General features: G+C 44.7%; 1 pseudogene; it reads right to left on the minus strand.

Moving 5' to 3' along the window:
- Positions 1–19720, minus strand: part of LOC137344661 (cryptochrome-1-like) — a 76928-nt pseudogene extending 57208 nt beyond the window's left edge.
- Positions 19721–20979: the final 1259 nt, after the last annotated feature.

Below are 20979 nucleotides of genomic sequence, written 5' to 3' on the forward strand. Positions count from 1 at the left end.
GCCCCCAGCTCTCCCTTCCGAGCCCCCAGCTCTCCCTTCCGAGCCCCCAGCTCTCCCTTCCGAGCCCCCAGCTCTCCCTTCCGAGCCCCCAGTCCCTATCTCTCGTCCCCGAGCCCCCATACCCCAGTCTCTACCTCTCCCCCCGAACCCCCATTCCCATCTGTATCTCTCCCCCCCCCGAGCCCCCATTCCCAGTCTCCATCTCTCCCCGAGCACCCATTCCGGAGTCACAATCTCTCCCCCTGAGCCTCCATTCCAGAGTCTTTATCTCTCCCTCCAATCCCCCTTCCCGTCTGTATCTCCCCCCCCACCCCCGAGCCCCCAATCCTCAGTCTCTATCTCTTCCCCCGAGCCCCCATTCGCCAGTCTCTATCTCTCCCACAACTTTTGAGCTCCCCGCAATATCAGGACTTCTTATCCTAACCACCCCCCTCCATGATTTCAGGGCCACTGACTGGCAGTTTCCGGCTTTAGTGGAATGGAGATCTTTTTTCCCAGCATCCATAGCAGCAGAGAAATCGCTCTATCCATGGGATTGAGTCGTGCAAGCATTCAATCCCTGGGATTGAGTCGTGCAAGCATTCAATCCCTGGGATCGAGCAATTTCTCTGCCGCTGTGTATGTTGGGTAGAGATCTCCACTCCACAAAAGCCGTTTCTTTCACCCGCTGCCGCCTCGCACTTACCTGCATGTCCTATGTTTTAAGTTGTAAACGGACTTGGTGCATTGAAGTCTGTCTGGAGTTCGTAATTTAGAAACATAGGAGCAGGAGTAGGTCATTCGAGCCTGCTCCGCCATTCAATATGATCATAGCTGATCCCCTATCTCAATACCATATTCCCGCTCTCTCCCCATACCCCTTGATGCCTTTTGTGTCTAGAAATCTATCCATCTCCTTCTTAAATATATTCAGTGACTTGGCCTCCACAGCCTTCTGTGGTAGAGAATTCCACAGGTTCACCACCCTCTGAGTGAAGAAATTTCTCCTCATCTCAGTCCTAAATGTCCTACCCCATATCCTGAGACTGTGACCCCTCGTTCTAGACCCCCCAGCCAGGGGAAACTTCCTCCCTGCATCCAGTCTGTCTAGCCCTGTCTGAATTTTATATGTTTCAATGAGATCCACTCTCATTCTTCTAAACTCAAGTGAATACAGGCCGAGTTGACCCAATCTCTCCTCATACGACAGTCCTGTCATCCCAGGAATCAGTTTGGTGAACCTTTGATGCACTCCCTCTATGGCAAGTATATCCTTTCTCTATCCTTTCTATAGTCTCATCAAAGCCCTAAATAACTGCAGTAAGACATCCTTGCTCCTGTCCTCAAATCCTCTTGCAATGAAGGCCAACATCCCATTTGCCTTCCTGACTGCTTGCTGCACCTGCATGTTTGCTTTCAGTGACTGGTGTACAAGGACACCCAGATCCCTTTGTACATCATCATTTCCCAATCTATCACTATTTAAATAATACTCTGCCTTTGTTTATCCACATTATACTGCATCTGCCATGTATTTGCCCACTCACACAACTTGTCTAATTCGCCTTGAAGCCTCTTTGTGTCCTCCTCACAACTCACAATCCCACCTAGTTTTGTGTTGTTAGCAAACTTGGAAATACTACATTTGGTTCCCTCGTCCAAATCATTGATATATATTGTGAATAGCTGGGGCCCAAGCACTGATCACTGCGGTACCCCACTAGTCACCGCCTGCCACCCCAAAAAAGACCCATTTATTCCTACTCTCTGTTTCCTGACTGTTAACCAATTTTCAATCCATGCCAGTATATTACCCCCAATCCACGTGCTTTAATTTTGCACACTAACCTCTAATGGGAGACTTTATCAAAGGCCTTCTGAAAATCCAAATACACCACATCCACTGGTTCTCCCTTATCTATTCTACCAGTTACATCCTCAAAAGACTCCAGTAGATTTGTCAAACGATTTCCCTTTCATTAATCCATGTTGACTTTGTCTAATTCCGTTGATATTTTCTAAGTGTCCTGTTATCACATCCTTTATAATAGGCTCTAGCATTTTCCCTACTACTGATGTTAGGCTAACCGGTCTGTAGTTCCGTTTCCTCTCCCTCCTTTTTTAATTAGTGAGGTTACATTTGCCACCCTCCAATCTGCAGGAACAGTTCCATAATCTATAGAATTTTGGAAGATGACAACTAATGCATCCACTATTTCCATGGCTACCTCTTTTAGTACTCTGGGATGCAGATTATCAGGCCCTGGGGATTTATCAGCTTTCAGGCCCATTAATTTCTCCAGCACCTTTTATTACTAATTTCCTTTAATTCCTCCTTCTCACTAGACCCTTGGGGCACTAAATGGGGCTGTGTCGCGCCCGTTGTTTCGGCGCTCCGCGGCCTCTGCAACATCCAAGATGGTGTCATGAATGCGCACCCACGTTTCCAGCGTGACGTGCGCCAGACGCCATCTTGGTATAGGGGTTAGCGCAGGCGCAGATAACGAACGCTGGAATCATGTAAAGTAGGGAGAAAATGGCTTCAATCAGTGTGCAACGCTGATTTAAAGTGACAGACACCATTTTGGGACTTAACACTCAACTCAATGCACAGTCTTAACCCCGACCATCTGAACGTGTCTTCGAGAGCCTGAAGGACCCCCCACCAGCGCTATTTAAAGGGACCATGCAGGATTTACAGGTTAGTGGCTGGATTATTGCTTCTGGCTGCTGAGCATTTGTAACTATTTTTGGAGGGCTCCTACACTTGAATACTAGGATGCGGGGACATGGCCTAACATTTAGAGCCAGGACGTGCAGGAGTGAAGTTAGAAAATGCTTCTGCACGCAAAGGGTGGGAGACATTTGGAACGCTCTTCTGCAGACGGCAGTTGATGCTAGCTCAATTGTGAAAGTTAAATCTGAGATTGGTAGATTTCTGTGAACCAAAGGTATTAAGGGATATGAGGCTCAGATGGGTATATGGAGTTAGGTCACAGGTCCACCATGATCTCATTGAATGGCGGAACAGGCTCAAGGGCTAAATGCCACTGCCACTTGCTGCCTCTTGATATACACCACCTTCTCCTGCAAGAAAGCGGGACGTGTGTCTGGGTGATGTGCCTGTCATGGTTGAATAGCTGTCAGTGTGTGTGGCCTGTGAGTTGTGGGTGCGCGGCTTGAAACAGTGGTCATGTGTAAAGGCAAGAGGAAGCATCTGATTGGAAGAGTTGAGTACTGATGGAAAGAGTTTGTTGGTATGTGGGTGATGGGGGGTGTAGTGCATGGTGCAGTTGGTCGGAGACACCACTTGACAGTTGACCTCACTCAGCTTTACCACTCATGTCAAAGCATTGAACTTCTTCCTGCACTGCATCCATGTTCATGATGCTGTGCGCCTGGCATTGACTTCGTCCCCCGCTGCCTCCCACTGCCTTTTGTATGGATGACCTCTTGCCATTCCCCCAACCCTCCTGCGGATATAGGATGTCCCTCCTTCTGTCCACCTCTTGCACCAAGGTCTCTAGTGCATCAGCAGGGAACCTTGGTGCATGCACTATCGCAGGCCTGGTACCAACTCAGATCGGCAGATTGGTGAGGTCTGGCATGCAAATTGGAAGATGTGGGATTTAGTAGTGCGCAACCTTTATTCAATGTTTTAACTCATCAGTGTGTAAACATAGGGATGGGACCTGCATCTGTGTGTTACGTGTGCGATGTCTGATTTCCTTTCAGACTCCGTGCAGACAGTGGACTGTTATTTTCAGCAAATAACAGCTACCAGCTACCTTTAAGAGATTTCTAAGAAACATCCTCCCTTTAAGAGATTGAGCTCCTTTTGGTCGTGGAAAGAGCGAATTGCATTGATTCCACGTGCAAGGCCTGGAATGGTGGGTCGAAACTTGTGTCCTGCCTGCGCAGGGGCTATTGGGCGCGGGGTAATAGCACATCACGCTACCTACGCCCAAAAACGGCCCCTATCGAATTTTTTTCCCCACTTGGTTCCCTCGCATTTCTGGGTAGTTATTTGTGTCCTCTTCTTTGAAGACAAAATCAAAGTATTTGTTTAATTGCACTGTCATTTCCCTGTTCCCCATTAAAAATTCTCCCCCTTTTGACTGCAAGGGATCTACATTTGTCTTCACTAATCTTTTTCTTTTTACATACTTGTAGAAGCTTTTACAGTCCACTTTTATGTTCCTTGCAAGTTTACTCTCATACTCTATTTTTCCCCTCTTAATCAATCTCTTGGTCTGTTTTTGCTGAATTCTAAACTGCTCCCAATCCTCAGGCTTGCTACTTTTTCTGCAACTTTATATGACTCCTCTTTGGATCTAATACTATCCTTAATTTCTTTTGTTCGCCATGGTTGGGCTGCTTTTCCTTTTGTGTTTTTGCGCCAGAAAGGAATGTATAATTGCTGCAATTCATGCATTCGTTCCTTAAATGTTAGCCATTGCCTATCCACCGTCATGCCTTTTAATGAAGCACCCCAATCTATCATAGCCAACTCACTCCTCATACCTTCGTAGTTTCCTTTGTTTAGATTTAGGACCCTAGTTTTGAATTGGACTACTTCACTTTTCATCTTAATGAAGAATTCTATCATGTTATGGTCACTCTTCCCTAAAGGACCCCACTCAACAAGATTATTAATTAACCCCTTCTCATTGCACAATACCAAATCTAGGATAGCCTGTTCCCTAGTTGGCTCAACGGACTGGTCTAAAAAACCATCTCGTACACACTCCAGGAATTCATCCCCCACAGTATTATTGCTAATTTGGTTTGGCCAGTCTATATGTAGATTAAAGTCACCCATGATTACTGTAGTACCCTTGTTACACGAATCTCTAATTTCCTGTTTGATGCCATCCCCTACATTACCACTACTGTTTGAAGGCCTATAGACAACTCCCACCAGTGTTTTCTGCCCCTTGGTGCTTCTTAACTCCACCCAAACTGATTCTACATCTTGATTTTCTGAGCCAATATCCTTTCTCACTCTTGCTCTGATTTCATCCTTTACTAACAACACCAACCCACTTCCTTTTCCTTTTTGCCTGTCCTTCCCAAATATCGAATACCCTTGGATATTCAGCTCCCAGTCTTGGTCACCCTGCAGCCATGTCTCTGTAATTGCAAATATATTGTATCCGTTTACATCTATTTGCGTTGTTAATTCGTCTACCTTGTTACGAATGCTTCGTGCATTCAGATACAGTGCCTTTAAATTTGTCTTTTTCACATTTTTAGACATCTTCACATTTTTTTGTACTATGGGCCTATTTGTCTTATTACCATTTTTTCTTACCTGGACGCTATTTGTTAGTGCACCCTTTTGTTTGTACGCTCTGTCCCTTCCTGACACAATCTGGTTATTCTTACCCCAATCACTTTCCTGCACTGCTTCCTTGTCTTTTCTCTTTAGCATTCTGGATTTCTCTCCACCGGGGCCCTCCCCCACCTTATTTAGCTTAAAGCCCTATCTACCTCCCGAGTTATTCAATTCACTAGAACTCTGGTCCCAGCATGGTTCAGGTATGGTCCGTCCCAACAGAACAGCTCTCTCTTTCCCCTGTACTGGTGCCAGTGCCCCACGAATCGAAACCCACTTCTCCCACTCCAATCTTTGAGCCACACATTCATCTCCCTGATCCTATTTATCCTGTGCCAATTTGCTCGTAGCTCAGGTAATAATCCAGAGATTATCACCTTTGTGGTTCTGCTTTTTAATGTAGTCCCTAGCTGCTCAAACTCTCTCATCAGAATCGGTTTCTTAGTCCTAACTATGTCGTTGGTACATGGATCACGACAACTGGACCCTCCCCCTCCAAGTTCTTCTCCAGCTCGGAGATGTCCTTAACCCTGGCACCGGGTAGGCAACATAGCCTTCGGGACTCGTGCTCCTGGGTGCAGAGAACAGTGTCTATCCCGCTAGCTGTATTCGCCTACTACAACAACCTTCCTTTTTACTCCCCCCACTTGAACAGCTTCCTGTACCACGGTGCTGTGGTCAGTTTGCTCGTCCTCCCCGCAATCCCTGCACTTGTCTGTGTGTCTGTTATTTCAAGGTGCCGCTTGTATCTATTAAGTTATTTGGGACTGTCAATAAGTGTCCTTTTATTTTGTTAGAGGTCCGTTTTTTGGGGGTGCCCGTTTGTACAGGTTTCACCATACCAAGATGATACCAAAACTAAGGGGGTACAACTATCAGGAAAGGTTGGGGCTCTTTTCTCTAGAAAAAAGACTGAGAGGTGACCTGATAGAGGTTTTTAAAATTATGAAGGAGTTCGATAAGGTAGGTGTAGAGAAGATGTTTCCACTTGTGGGGGAATCCAAAACTAGGGGCCATAAATATAAGATAGTCACTAATAAATCCAATAAGGAATTCAGGAGAAACTTCTTTACTCTGAGTGGTGAGAATGTGGAGTGGTTTAGACGATTAGCATAGCTGCCTTTAAGGGGAAGCTACATGAGTACATGGGGGAGAAAGGAATAGATGGGTATGTCAATAGGGTGAGATGACATAAACAGAGGGGGAGGAGACTCGTGTGGAGCATAAACACCTGCAGGTTGAAGTGGTCATTTACGCCCACAGATGGCAGCAGTCCCGCCTTTCTTTCTTCAAAGCCAGATGAGGAGGGCAATGGACATTTACTAAGCATTTGTTATTTGAATACCTAGTTTGGGCTAACAGTCAGAGGGAGCCTTAACATAAAGCTTTGAGCAGAATGGGAGTTTAAAAAAGTTCCACACAGTATCTTGGGAACTTATTTCAAAGGGTGAATTTAAAAACAATATAAATTTGTCTTAAGAAAAAGACTGTATTTTTAGTAACATGAATAGCAAAAAAGATGCCACTTTGTGTAGGACTGATTTTAAATTTTATGTGGAGACCAGAGAAGGAAATATTGTCTTTTTAAACATCCGTAAATGAATGAGAGATTGATGACAGCACTGAGAAAGAAATTAAGTCACCCAGAGGTTGTTTGTCAAATTTAATTTCCAAAAATTAACAGTAAGCACATGCAGTCCCTGCTGGTATCACTCTCCACTACTGTGCATAAGATTTTCTGATACTTCTTCCAAAATGCTTGCTTAATTTGGATACGGTCAATCTCACCGAGAGTGACGATAACTCTGAAGAGAGTAGAGTCGTTTGTCCCAACTCTTTTCATGGACGTGTAAAATTTATCTGCCAAGAAAGCAGGCCAGTTTACCACACAGTGCATAACGGTATGTACAACATCACTCGCATCCCCTGAAAACTCATGGTTGATGCTTTACAGGAGCCCCCAGTGAGCTAACCTGAATGGTGGCCCTGAGCTGGGGAAGCTTTGGGTTGCTCGAATCATACTAAAAGTAAATTCATCTGAGCTGAGCTCCTCTTCCCCAGCACAAAAAAGCTTCTAGCACATTGTGTATGAGGATGAAAAATGTAGATACATAGAGCTTCCTCCCATCAGACTTTTAGCAGTCTAATATCAGTTCAGTGTTTCAAAGATATATTTAGGTGTTACCCTAGCAACTGCAACCACAGTGTGTCAAAACTTAGCAATAGGACCTTAATGTACTTTTGAAGTGCCTAGTTGCTGAAGTGATGCTGGGCTATCAATCATATGCTTGTATGAAATAGTTTAGGTGGTACATAGCAAGGGACAGGATCATGCTTTTTTATTAGTCTGGACTGGACCCTGGAGAAATCAGCAACAGTGGTACTGACTTTCTCTACAGTATCAATGCAAATGCCAGTCACATATTTGCTGTTCAGTACAGTTGCACCTTCAATGTGTCAGCCTTGGTTGAATGGTAGCACTCTCACCTGAGTCTGAAGGTCATGAGTTCAAGTCCCACTCCAGTAACTTTAGCACATAATCTAGGCTGACACTTCAATATAGTATTGGAATGTCAGCCTAGATTATGCGCTTAAGTGCAGTACATAGTACCTCAGTACTGAGGGAGCATTGTACTGCCAGAAGTCCCATTCTTTCAGATGAGATATTAAACTGAGAACCTGTCTGCCCTCTCAGGTGGATCTAAAAGATCCCATGGCACTATTCAAAGAAGAGCAGGAACTTCTCCTTGAGCTGTGGCCAATATTCATCCCTCATAACATCACTAAAAAAAAAAGATTATCTGGTCATTTATTTCATTACTGAGTGTGGGATCTTGCTGTTCACAAATTGGCTGCCACATTTCCTACATTACAACAGTGACTACGCTTCAGTAGTACTTCATTGGCTGTGAAGTGTTTGGGAAGTCCTGAGTTCGTGAAAGGCGCTATATAAATGCAAGTTTTCTCTTTCATTTAGATTCCCGTCCTATTATGGGCTGTACTAATCACAAATGGGATTGATATCTCAGTGCGAACTAAGCTTGGCGCCCCAGCCCATTCCTCTGCCACCTGTCCAGTTAATTCCCAGACTACATTCCTAAGTATCCCAAAGCCTTATAATCCACTTCCCAAATGCTCTTAGGCCTTCTCCCCCTGAATGCTCCCAGGTTCCAGACCACCTACTCTCTCACAGCCCTCTCATCAGTCTCTCTCACATAAAAACCCAAGGCTTGTGTGACCCACCACCCCCCCCCACCCCACTCTATGTGATCTCCAGCCCAATTGTCCACTTTCTCACTCACTGGCTCACAGTTTCTTCATGCAAACGTGACAAGATATCAACTCCCTACCCCATTCTCAGTTCAGCAATTAGAGGTCTAGAGCAATCGGCTGGCATCCAGAGCTCCAAGATCTGTAATAAGAAATGGAAAGATTGTGAAACATGGGAGGAGAAAGAGATAAATGCTGACGATACTTGGGAGTGTTTCACTAGACATCCTATAGTTGCCAGTAGATGTTTGCACCGGAGCCTTTAAATGGAGATGCACATACTTGGGGACAATAAAAAATATATTCAGGCAATATCATATTTATAGACTGCAAACCGGTCAGGTTGAAAGCACAGACAACGTACATTTTCCTCCATTAAAGAACACTAGTTCAAGTGACATCTGGCAAACATTTTAAGCAGCCAGTTTAGTTTTTAGAATGAATTAGAATATAATTCTCTCCTATTTCGTGAGGATGAGGGAACAGAGAGCAGGCTTAAAGAGGTTAAACTGATCTCAAGTCAATAAAATTTGGCTCCTCCCACTTGGGGTTATATTTCTAAGGAAGGCATCAGTGAGTCCCTTCAGCTTAAAAGGACTATCTATACATATACATCAGTTGTCTGTGAGGACAGGACTATTATGCTGCTTGCTTAGTCATGTTTTGAAAAGCCCCAGGTATACTACGGTACTTATATAAGCAGCATGCCCTACATTAAACGTGACTTGATAATTCAGACTAAAATTAGCCATGTGAATGGATTACCTGCACTACCCCCATTTTCTAAGAATTCCTTTTTTGTCTTCATTGCTTTAAGTACTTTGAACATTCATACAGACAACTGTCTCTTTTTATTTGCAAAAAAGTGTTTTACCGGTCAGATGCTGGATTTATTAAATTAGATTTGTTTTACATTCATTATATAAAACTTATTCCACAGAACATATTTAGAATCACACTCCAACCCATTAAAATAGTCAAGCAAGAAGTCCGTACAATCTTTGCTGAGAGCGCCCTCAGTTAATAGCATGTTTCTGGAAGGGTGAAATCCGAGTTGATAGCCCAACACTTGACATTATAATGACTTAAAGGGACCAGCCCCAATTTTAACTCCTGGCGGGAGTCGTGCGGATGGGCACAGAGGAGGGTGGGAAACTGTCCAGCCCTCAGCAGCGTAAGCCCTGGGAGAATTTAATAACCTGCACTGCTCATGCCAGTCTCCAGTCGAAACCCAGCGGGAAGCGCCAGTTGGCCCGACGGAACGGTTCCTGGAAGGTAGGATCGTGGTCATGGGGGCATCGTGGTCAGGGAAAGAAATCTCAAGGGTTGCTGCTCATCCCAGTCCACAAGGGAAACCAAAAAAATATTAAATAAACTTACTGTTCTGAGCCCTTTTTTGACCCGCTCTTGGTGCTGAAGTATGTGGCACTGAAGGATTTTAAGCCATTCTGCAGTGATATTTACATTTAGCACTTTAACCATTCCAGATTGAGACTGGCATTATTTTGGTGAAATACATTTCTGATCACTTAAATTAGGAGTGCGGTATGACGGAAAATACATTGTCATCATGATTACAGAGGTACACCTTATATAATCTCCTTACGCTGACTCACTGCCCTACTTTCAAATCGTTAGGTAACTCTGAGTGGACGTGACAGCAGCAACTTCGGACAAACAGTAAAACCATTTCATTTCCTCAATGATATTTCAGTACTATCAATATCTCAGTTTTCATTCTAACTCCTGAATTTGGAGGTCCTGATCATCTTTTCAAATTTTAATGAATTTTTCAAACAACAGTGGTGTTTGCACTGCTCTTTTTATATTAAGATACAATTTAGTGCTGCCAAATGTTTTGCCATTTCAACGCCTTGAAATTTTGGCCAGATGGATTTTTGATGAAAATATATTCTGAAACAGCTATCCGCATTTATATGCACTGACAGGATTATAGCAGTAATCTGCACACTTAATACAATTCAAGGAAGTGCGGAGGTAACGTAATTTGTATTGAGGATTACGAACGTTCCCAAAAATATAAACTAAATAGATTTCCTGCAGCATTTCCCACAAGTAGTCTGGGACTTGCACTGAGAGGTAGAGCAGTTGGGTGGAGCATGCAATTCGGGGTTAAATAGTGGATAAGTTGGGCAAAGTGGGAGTTCGAGCAGGATTAGAGTAGGACATGGGTAGGGTTGGAGCAGAGTCAGTTTCTTGATATCTGGCAACTCAGTAGCAGCACACTCACCTCAGTGTCAGATGGCTGAGGGTTCAAGCCCCACTCTAGGACTTTAGCACATAATGTGGGCTGACATTTCAGTACAGTACTGAGGGAGTGCTGCAGTGTCAGATGAAACATTAAACCAAAGCCTCATCTGTCCTTTCAGGTGGATATAAAGGATCCCATGGCACCATTTAAAAAGAGCAGAGGAGTTCTCCCAGTACCCTGACCAACATTTATCCCACGACGAACACTATTAGAAATAGATTATCTAGTCATTAACATCAATGCCGTTTGTGGGAACCTTCAGAGTGCAACAGTGACTGCACTTCAAAAAGTACTTAATTGTCTGTGAAGCGCTTTGGGACATCCTGAGGAGGTGAAAGTCATCATAAAAATACAAGCTCTTTGTTTCTTTTTCCTGTCAAAGTTTCCCCAAAAGTAGGAAATGTGTACACTGGTGTAGTGGTTTGAGTTCTGGACTAGCAATCCGGCGGTTATGAAGTTATGAAATTGAATTCAATAAATCCAGTAATTCGTGGGCTGGCACCAGAAAAGTGACCATAAAAGCTGCAAGACTGATGTAAGCGCACAAATGGTTCACTAATGTTTTTAAGGGGAGGGAACAGCGTCTTTAACTAGTCTGACCTACAAGTGACTCCAGTCACACCACGCAGTTGACTCTTTATGCCATCTGAAAAGCAGCATCTCCTCAAGGGAACTAGGGATGAACATTGAATGCGGTCCACATTCCGAGAACAAATAAATGCACGTTCATGCTTTGATAGATATATACTGATGGTTAAGGGTCCCTCATTGTTAATCACTACGAAATTAATTGTGAGCTGTTCTACAAATTAATGGATGATGTTGCAATACTTTTGATGATGTTACAACATACAGATAAGGATAATGGGTCAGGCTGGATGGACCAGCAAGTCTCTTCCTGTCCATCATTTTTGTATGTTTGTATAATTCCTCCTCTAATCCTGAGTAAGCTAAACAATCAAATTTTCCAAACAGATTTATTATGCAATAGTCCCAGTTTAACATGAACTGATTCCACGTGGTCAGCGATGGCCAGTCGAACACGTGGTCAGCGATGGCCAGTCGAACACGTGGTCAGCGATGGCCAGTCGAACACGTGGTCAGCGATGGCGGTCAGTTAGATTTGTCGAGTGTTTTAGCTAAAAAAAAACAATTTGTGCTTATACTGTGCTTTCACGTAACAAGACATGCTAACAAGGCATGTTACAAGGGAATCGGAGGAAACAAAGCAGGAAGTGGGAGAAAAATTAAGGGAGGTGACTGAGGAGACTTTTGAAGGGAGCCAGGCAAAGTTATTTAGGAAGAGAGTTCTTGAGGGCAGGGGCACAGTGGCTAAAAGTTCAGATGACTATGGAGGTAAGTGAGGGAGGGGGGGGGGGGAGAGGAGGAAAAGACTGAAGTCTGAAGAGTGGGAAGCACATCATGGTACAGATGGAGTGAAGAAAATTATAGAACAATTTGAAAATGGACAAGCTGGAGGCCAGGGAGGCAGAGGGAGTCAGTGTGGAGGGGTGATAGGTGTTCAAGACTTAGTATAGGATGGGATTTAAGTGGGCAGATTTAAGTGAGGTGGGAACATAGGCATGCAGGAGGCTGCCTTGGTGACTTCTGTATCTTTGGTGTGCAGCTTGCTGTGTGGAGAGATAAAAGCAGATTCAAAGCAAAGCACAGCTCAAGTGCATCCACCAAGAGCATTAATACCCCACCCTCCGGGCCCCCCTCACCCCCATCCCCTCTTTTACTGGAGGGTCACTGCGACGTCAGCAGTGGCCCGATCCCCAATCCTGCTTCGCCGGCGAGCTGCAGTGTTGCTCTCCGCAGCTCACCCACTCAATGGAATGAGGCCCACCAATGGATCCCTACGTCCAAAGATTGGTGTACCCGAACTTCTTGGCCAGTACGTCTAAAATGGTTCTACTATGGCCATGTATAGTTATTAACTTAAAATATTTTTGCAGCTTAAGTGAATGAACACTGATTTTAAAAAAAATTAAATGAAGTATCTGAAAGTTATGGTATATTGAACTTTTGTGGCGATTCCGCAAGATTGTAATTTTTTTTTTTGAAGAGACCGTTCAGGGAAATAGCTAAATTATCTGCCAAATGCTTCTTTCGAGCGAAAATGTACAAATGAATTACATCGTACAATATTATTCACCACTGTGCGACTGACGCAACCAGTACCACAGGTCATCATTTAGACGGATTTGTGTCCCAGCTTCACTTCAGACACTTAGGTGGGCTACATCACCTAAACTGAATTATTTTCAAGACTGACTCCTCCTGACCCACAAAGCACTCGACATAACCAACTGAATTAAAGGCATTGCAAGCACAGTTTACAATCTCAGAACGCCACCCCATTCTCGTTTCCTCTCCCTCCCCCAGCTTTACACTGTAAAGCATCTAGTATTTTGAATCTTTGCCCAAAGGGGTGCATGACGTGAAAATCTGCATGTGTATCTCAACACGTACTAGCAGGTCTCCTGTGTTATTGCTCACAGTAAGTCAGATGATCAGTAATTTTAAAATCACTGGAGTTTAATACAATGTAATGGAGAATACTGTATATATTTCTGCTAAAGTGGATTCCCTTTAAGGTCAAAAAGACTAAATATTAAGTAAACAGAGGCTCAAAGCTCATTCAGAGTTTATTTAGTCAGGATTGGAAATAGGCTGGATATTATAAATCCTGTGTTAAGTATTTTGTGTTGGTGGATAGCTGCTCCAGATACATTCCAAATGACTGGCATTTTTTTTAAATATAAAGATTCTTGGACAAAATCTGCATATGAAACAATCAGCTGCAAGAAATTAGATTAGAATAAGTTTGCTTAGATTAGTTTATAATTAAACAAGGCCGAGAAGTGGGATGGGCAGGAAATGCATGTACATATACCAATTTTATTCTAGACACAAATCCCCTGTGGTGCTGCCTCTCATGGTAAATCGGAGGATGCATCCTCCGATTTACCATGAGAGGCAGCACCACAGGAACCTACCTTGTGAAACACAATGTATTATTCTTCTGCTAAATGAAGGTCTGGATCTCATTTGCACTACAAAGTCTGTTTTTATATACATACATATTAATAAACATTGAGTGAGTTTATTCAAGAGTTAATTGCTATTGAGGCTGCTGATCGGAACACTGGCTATTTTTGCGGAAAGGTCAATTAATAAGTGGCAAGCACTGGGTTCTTGTATTCCTTGTATTGTTTGTGGAGTGCTCCTGTGTGCATGCAAATAGCTGCCTTAGTTTTTTTTAATGCATTATCAAAAAAAAGCTGGACACAGAAATTTGCATTTGACAGTTTGCAAAGACATCTGAAGTGTGAAGATTAGGATGTGCATGGCTATGTCAACAAAACAGGTCTCCTGTGATATCATTCATAGCGAGTTGGAGGATATTCTGTTTTATAAAATCAGGGGTGTTGTCAGCAAAGTGCAATGGGAAGTGTTGCAGGAAGTTGAGTTTGACACTCAGAGGAGGTGCACACTATATGCACAAGACTTTTAATATTCACTATTAAATCTCTTGTGGCTTAGTTCATGGCGAGTCAACATGAGACCAGCCACTCCCCTGTACTCACACTACTAAACATAGAGCACAGCCCCTCTCCTGTAACCACCTGATTAGCCCCCCTTCCGAAGGTCTTCCCTATAATGTCCAGCTAGCTCCTCATCCACATCATGCAACTTCTCTCCAGCTAACGCCTTCTCCCCATCACCCATCCAATTAACCCGGCTCCAACTAACTCCTCCCCTATACAATTAATCCATTCCCCCATACCATCTAACTAACTTCTACCCAGCTAACATCTTCCTAGCGAACTCCTCCCCCAAACCATCCAACTAACCCCTGCCCACTAACTCCTCCAACTAAACCTTCCCCCTGCTCACCCAACATACCACTGACTAACCCAGCCAAATAACCCATTCCCCAATGAATCCCTTCCCCACACCCACCTGGTTGACCACCACCCCTTATTTAGTTAATATCACCTTCCTGGTTTCCACCCCATCACTGCAAATTGGCTGCCACGTTTCCCAACATTTCAACAGTGACTACATTTCAAAAGTATCTCATTGGCTGTGGGACGTCCTGAGCTATAAAGGCAAGTTCTTTCTTTAAGAATACAAGATTTTCTTTCCTGGAAAATGAGGTTTCAGACTCCCAAAGCACCTGGTTATCAGGTCAAGATGAGATTGTTTTAGTTACAAAAATCATTTGGACTGACTTTCTCCAACATAATGTAATGGAAGTGTTTTTAAAAAACTAAATGTGGCCCAATGTGTTGCTATCTATATGATAGAATCTTTATATAAAGGCACTGAAGGTTTCTGTAATTGTAATAAAAGAGTACAAGTTTGTATAGCAAGAGAAGCTTTATTAAAAAGTATTAAGCAAAACTAAGCTATTTTAAAAATACACTGAAAAGCATGCATTCAATGGACATAATGTGCAATGGAGCACTGATTGATGAATTAAGGGATAGATACCCAGAAGCGATTTCTGTACAGTAATTTCACCTCAGGGTGCAGACATTTATAAAACTGCTGGAACTTTACCCTCTTAGCTCGAGTCATTGACCCCTTTTAGAAATTACTACTTACCCGGCCGTTACTCTCGGTATTTACCACTCTAGTTCAAACACACGTACAACAAACCAATGATTCATCCTCCCTGCATTCTCCCCTGTGTAATCCAACTGTGTAGATTTATTCCACACCAACTGTCCACAGTAGCAATCAACTGCCTACTTAAAAATGCAATTGGTGCTTGGTGGAACTGCAGACCAGTTAGCCTGACATCAGTAGGGAAAATGCTAGAATCTATTATTAAGAACGTAGTAACAAGGCACTTAGAAAATCATAATATGATTAGGCAGAGTTAACACGGTTTTATGAAAGGGAAATCGTATCTGACAAATCCATTAGAGTTTTTTGAGGGTGTAACTAGCAGGGTAGATAAGGGGGAAATCAATGGATATAGTATATTTGGATTTTCAAAAGGCATTCGATAAGATGCTACATAAGAGGTTGTTACACAAGATTAGGGCTACTATTTTAGCATGGATTGAGGATTGGTTAACGGACAGAAAACAGAGAGTAGGAATAAACGGGTCATTTTCGGGTTGGCAGGTTATAACAAGAGGGGTGCCACAGGGGTCAGTGCTTAGGCTTCAGCTATAGACAGAGCTAAGCGATTCCACAACCAACGGATCAGATCAAAGCTCTGCAGTCCTGCCACATACAGTCGTGAATGATGGTGGACAATTAAACAACTAACGGGAGGAGAAGGCTCTGCAAACATCCTCATCCTCAATGATGGCGGAGTCCAGCACGTGAGTGCAAAAGACAAGGCTGAAGCGTTTGCAACCATTTTCAGCCAGAAGTGCCGAGTGGATGATCCATCTCGGCCTCCTCCCAATATCCCCACCATCACAGAAGCCAATCTTCAGCCAATTTGATTCACTCCACGTGACATCAAGAAACGGCTGAGTGCACTGGATACAGCAAAGGCTATGGGCCCCGACAACATCCCGGCTGTAGTGCTGAAGACTAGTGTTCCAGAACTAGCTGCGCCTCTAGCCAAGCTGTTCCAGTACAGCTACAACACTGGCATCTACCCGACAATGCGGAAAATTGCCCAGGTATGTCCTATCCACAAAAAGCAGGACAAATCCAATCCGGCCAATTACCGCCCCATCAGTTTATTCTCAATCATCAGCAAAGTGATGGAAGGTGTCATCGACAGTGCTATCAAGTGGCACTTACTCACCAATAACCTGCTCACCGATGCTCAGTTTGGGTCCCGCCAGGACCACTCGGCTCCAGACCTCATTATAGCCTTGGTCCAAACATGCACAAAAGAGCTGAATTCCAGAGGTGAGGTGAGAGTGACTGCCCTTGACATCAAGGCAGCATTTGACCGAGTGTGACACCAAGGAGTCCTAGTAAAATTGAAGTCAATGGGGATCAGGGGGAAAACTCTCCAGTGGCTGGAGTCATACCTAGCACAAAGGAAGATGGGAGTGGTTGTTGGAGGCCAATCATCTCAGCCCCAGGGCATTGCTGCAGGAGTTCCTCAGGGCAGTGTCCGAGGCCCAACCATCTTCAGCTGCTTCATCAATGACCTTCCCTCCATCATAAGGTCAGAAATGGGGATGTTTGCTGATGATTGCACAGTGTTCAGTTCCATTCGCAACCCCTCAGATAATGAAGCAGTCCGAGCCGGCATGCAGCAAGACCCGGACAACATCCAAGCTTGGGCTAATAAGTGGCAAGTAACATTCGCGCCAGACAAGTGCCAGGCAATGACCATCTCCAACAAGAGAGGGTCTAACCACCTCTCCTTGACATTCAACGCCATTTCCATCGCCGAATCCCCCACCATCAACATCCTGGGGGTCACCACTGGCCAGAAACTTAACTGGACCAGCCATATAAATACTCTGGCTACAAGAACAGGTCAGAGGCTGGGTATTCTGTGGCGAGTGACTCACCTCCTGACTCCCCAAAGCCTTTCCACCATCTACAAGGCACAAGTCAGGAGTGTGATGGAATACTCTCCACTTGCCTGGATGAGTGCAGCTCCAACAACACTCAAGAAGCTCAACACCATCCAGGACAAAGCAGCCCGCTTGATTGTTACCCCATCCACCACCCTAAACATTCACTCCCTTCACCACCGGCGCACAGTGGCTGGTGTACCATCCACAGGATGCACTGCAGCAACTCACCAAGGCTTCTTCAACAGCACCTCCCAAACCCGCGACCTCTACCACCTAGAAGGACAAGAGCAGCAGGTACATGGGAACAGCACCACCTGCACGTTCCCCTCCAAGTCACACACCATCCCGACTTGGAAATATATCGCCCTTCCTTCATCGTTGCTGGGTCAAAATCCTGGAACTCCCTTCCTAACAGCACTGTGGGAGAATCTTCACCACACGGACTGCAGCGGTTCAAGGCAGCGGCTCACCACCGCCTTCTCAAGGGCAATTAGGGATGGGCAATAAATGCCGGCCTCGCCAGCGACGCCCACATCCCATGCATGAATTTTAAAAAAGCTATTTACAATCTATATTAATGACTTAAATGAAGGGACCAAGTGTAACATATCCAAGTTTGCTGACGATACAAAGCTAGGTGGGAAAGTTAGCTGTGAGGAGGGTGCAAAGGGTCTGCAAAGGGATATAGACAGGTTAAGTGAGTGGGCAAGAAGGTGGCAGATGGAGTATAATGTGGGGAAATGTGACATTATTCACTTTGGAAGGAAAAATAATAGTGAGAAACTATTAATTATTGGTTCTCAGAGGGATTTGGTTGTCCTTGTACACAAATCACAGAAAGTTAACATGCAGGTACAGCAAGCAATTAGGAAGGCAAATGGTATGTTGGCCTTTATTGCAAGGAAGGAAGGAAGTAAGGAAGTCTTGCTGCAATTGTACAGGGCTTTGCTGAGAACACACCTGGAGTACTGCGTACAATTTTGGTCTTCTTACCTAAGGAAGGATATACTTGCCTTACAGGCAATGCAACAAAGGTTCATTAGATTAATTCCTGGGATGAGAGGGTTGTCCTGTGAGGAGAGATTGATTAGAATGGGCTTATATTCTCAAGTTTAGAAGAATGCGAGGTGATCTCACTGAAACATTTAAGATTCTGAGGGTGCTTGACAGGATAGATGCTGAGAGGCTATTCCCCCTTGATGGAGAGTCTAAAACTAGAGGACATAGTCTCAGGATAAGGGGTTGAATATTTAGGACTGAGATGAGGAGGAAATTCTTCATTCAGAGGGTTGTGAATCTTTGGAATTCTCTACTCCAGAGGGCTGTGGATGCTGAGTCATTGAATATATTGAAGACACATCAATAGATTTTTGGGCTCTAAGGGAATCAAGGGATATGGGGATTGGGCGGGCAAGAGTTGAGGTCAAAGATCAGTCATGATCTTGCTGAATGGCAGAGCAGGCTCAAAGAGCCGAATAGCCTAATCCTGCTCCTATTTCTTATGTTCTTATGTATAATTTGCATTTATTTATAATATTTCATGAGAGCAAGGTTTTCTTTGGAGGCACAAATCATGAACCATCATTGCACAATGAATGCACACAGCGCTGTCCAAGATTACATTTAAATCAGTCGCCTGTATTTTGTACCCGTTGCACAAACTTTTTTTTTAACAGCTATTCTTTAGTAAAAAAACATTGCTATAGCAGATCCTTTGTGGATTGCAAAAGGGCTTTTGTTTTACTTCCCAAAAATCTAATGCATTTCCTTTCCATTTTTTGGAAGAAACCCACCAGTTAATGTTGGGATGTGCCGCTTGAATGAATTGCTTTGCAGAGTCAAGTCGCTGTCTACGTGCAAAGCTGACCTGCTGACAAGAAATTATGATGTGGAGATGCCGGTGATGGACTGGGGTTGACAAATGTAAGGAATCTAACAACACCAGGTTATAGTTGGACTATAACCTGGTGACACTTGGACTATAACCTGGTGTTGTAAGATTCCTTACATTTGACAAGAAATTAGATAACCATCCCCATTCCGGGCAGATTATGCTGCTGATCTTTGCACAATTACTAGCCAGTGCAGAAATCCCATTTATTGCGCGTTAACCGACGCCAATCCACACTCCCCCCTCGGTAACCAGTTCATTTGCAGTGTAATATGGATACGGTCCCCCTTTACCTGCATCGGTTGACACCGACGTTGGACGAGCCGGCGAACCCAGGGGTCGAGGATGTAGACGCAGCAGAAGGCGCAGGCTCCCCGCACAGCCGCCCTCAGCGCCGGGTTGTTGTGGAGCCGGAGTCCCTTACGGAACCAATGGATGGATTGGGTCGCCATCTCGGCCGGCGAGCACTGCTGTTCCGAGGAGGTGGCACCAGCATCACTAACACCATGTTCCCGCTCCTTCCCGCCTCTCTGGCGCTCGAGCTCCCCGCGCGCGCGTGCGCGCTGACTCTCTGGCGCGCGTGCGCCGGCGGTTGAGGTTTAATTCAGTGCCTCGCGGGGGCTGGGCAGCTCGAGCCCTGCCTGTTGACAATTGCCCCTCGCGCTGCCCCGGTTCAAACCCAACCCAGGTCCGGCAGTGTGAACGGCCCCGACTCCAGCATCAGAGGCTCGGTGAGTTTCTGTCGCAATTAGAGAACAAGCGGACAATTCCCACTTCCACATTATAACATCATCCATGTAGCGTCTTGATAACGGGAGCATGTGTCATCCCCAAAATGATCGTATGTCCACACGACCTGCGCCATTTAAAGACGCTCCCTACACTGATGGTATCCATGCCCAGACCTGGGCGCTCCCCTGTCCAACGCCCACACAAGGAAGGGCCTTCCTCATTCTTGGTAATGGTACGATTCCACGACACAGTGCTGGAATACAGCAGAATAATCAACTGCTGGGCGATGGCCCCACCTGATGTATTTCATTTTGGAGTGACTGTACTATAACTATTGACACCGCGCGGTTTAGGGTTGAACCACTGAACTGCATCATCGCTGGCGTTACAATTACTATTGACACTGCAGCCGGCCCTGCATCGCACAGCTGACACCACGTTTAGGGTTAGAAATTAGGGATAGGGTGTTCGGGTTAGAGGTTGTGGTTAGGTTTAGGAGTTGAGGTTAGAGTAAGAAACTACTATTGCCAGTGCATTGTCAATAGCCATGCCCATTTCATTTTGTAGTTTGCAACATTCCATGGCATTCAACCTAAATGGTACCTACCCACACCCCAACCCCATCCTATGCTGTGTAAATGGCACTACCTAACAATAGAGTGTTTCTCGTTAATTTTGCCTCAGCACTGCACTCACGTGTGGATTATGTGCTCAAGTCCTGTGACTTTTGGCTCAGGCAAGAGCCTACCTCTGAGCCAGTATGACACTCTATATAAGATGACACTGGACTGCATGTACCATGTTGGTTACCAGGTGGAGGCCCAACATTCAGATGATTGCTCTCACCAGGACCTGGCCCAGGCTCTCGCCGCAGATCCTTTTGCCGATCTGGCTCTACCCACATCCCAATGACTCTTTACTTCTCGTGGCCACTGGGTCTCTAGGTAAGAGGCCAATCAAAGCATCTTGCACCCAACTG

This window comes from Heptranchias perlo, chromosome 27 (genome assembly GCF_035084215.1).
Source record: "Heptranchias perlo isolate sHepPer1 chromosome 27, sHepPer1.hap1, whole genome shotgun sequence".
NCBI lineage: Eukaryota > Metazoa > Chordata > Chondrichthyes > Hexanchiformes > Hexanchidae > Heptranchias > Heptranchias perlo.